The sequence below is a fragment of the Sapajus apella genome, unplaced genomic scaffold (genome assembly GCF_009761245.1).
Source record: "Sapajus apella isolate SASKATOON/1434 unplaced genomic scaffold, GSC_monkey_1.0 scaffold322, whole genome shotgun sequence".
NCBI lineage: Eukaryota > Metazoa > Chordata > Mammalia > Primates > Cebidae > Sapajus > Sapajus apella.
This window is the reverse complement of record NW_022437262.1, coordinates 1-1,490: the sequence shown is the minus strand read 5'-3', so window position 1 is coordinate 1,490 and position 1,490 is coordinate 1. Positions and strand designations below refer to the sequence as shown.

The following is a 1,490-nucleotide window of genomic DNA, read 5'->3' as shown; positions in this document are numbered from 1 at the left end:
TTATTCCCTGGTTGAATCAGAAGATGATGAAATTAGAGAATCTCATAATTACTCATTTGTTTTATCCTATTATTACACACAAAACAGTGTCAGAATAATATGATTACTAAAAACAAAGATTTTTTTTCCCTCATATACTCTCTCATTTCTCTTTTCAAAAGTGACTGTGATGTTTTTCTTACACACTGGTACTGTATGTGGGTTCCAATTGCACCACTTCTTCACCACACTTGTTATTATCTGTCTTTTTGATTATAGCCATCCTGGAGGGGGTGAGGTAGTATCTCATTGTAGTATTGACTTGCATTTCCCTGATAGATAATGATGTTGAACATCTTTTCATGTGCTTATTGGCTATTTGTATATATTCTTTGGAAAATATCTTCATATTGTTTACCCATTTCAAAAATTGGATTACTTAGTTGTATGCATTGTTTATATATTCTGGATATAAGTCCATTATCAGATATATAATTTGCATATAACTTCTCCCATTGTGTAGGAATTAAGTTTTCAAACAGACATGTTTAGATTAGTGAGTAGCAAGACCAATATGTAAACTGTCTCATTGCATGCCCTTAGAAACCTTAATAAAATTGAAAATTAGTTGAATTAGTAATTATCTGTTTGTTTACTTATGAGGTCATTAGACTAGTAGTATTTAATACTTTCCCTATTTGCTGCTTAATGTTTTTTATCTCTGTGGTTAAACTGCCTCCATCAAAGGTCAAGTTATTTCCTAGGCTCATTTGCAATGAGACTGTCCATGAACATGGAAAATTTTTCAAGGCAAGAAGTCGCCTATTACCATGTCTTATATTGTTTTGCTGAGTGATTGGAACACCTCACCTAGGTGCTGACTTTTCTGCATAAGGTCATGAACAGCATCAGAGATTGCTTCGTGACTGGAAAGTGGGAAGACGATAAAGATGCAGCCAAGGTCTTAGCAGAAGATGGTAAGTAAAGAGCTACTTTCTTCAGGAGAACTGGTTTCTCTACACTTTATTTTCTTCTGTATCTTAGACAATAGTCAAGTTGAAAATAGTCATTTGTGAAATGCTTTTGGGAATTCAGACAGGAGTAATCAACCAGGTAATATTCTGGTTTTTCTTTTTATGGTGAACTTATTTTCTCCTGTTGGCTAACTGATTACCTATGGACCTGAAAGAAAAGTGAGGAACTTTCCATAAATTTTATCATGTGTTTGTTAAAATAGATTTTGTGTGATGTGAAAAATAAACACAAATAACATTTATATTTTTCTTTTGATGATAAAGGTAGCATGTGTTATGGAAAATTTAGAATGAAAAGTACATAACATACCAGAATTCTACCAACCCATAAAAAGACCTTTGCTAACTTCTTGAAGTACTTCTTTCTAGTCATTTAAAAGTCATGTGTGTAAACCTTTTTAGTTGTACTTTACATAAATTTTGGCAGGAGGATTGGTTAAGTGATGTACTTTATATAATTTTTGTCATTTGTTCAAA

The 1,490-nt window shown here is 32.3% G+C and overlaps 1 pseudogene across 1 annotated transcript in view; it reads left to right on the top strand.

Annotated features, from left to right (window-relative positions):
• LOC116545665 overlaps positions 1 to 956 on the top strand; it is an 11,427-nt pseudogene extending 10,471 nt beyond the window's left edge. The window contains exon 9 of the transcript XR_004266399.1: positions 875 to 956. The product of XR_004266399.1 is annotated as a ribosome biogenesis protein BMS1 homolog (transcript). The remainder of the gene's footprint in view (positions 1 to 874) is intronic.
• The last annotated feature ends 534 nt before the right edge of the window (positions 957 to 1,490 follow it).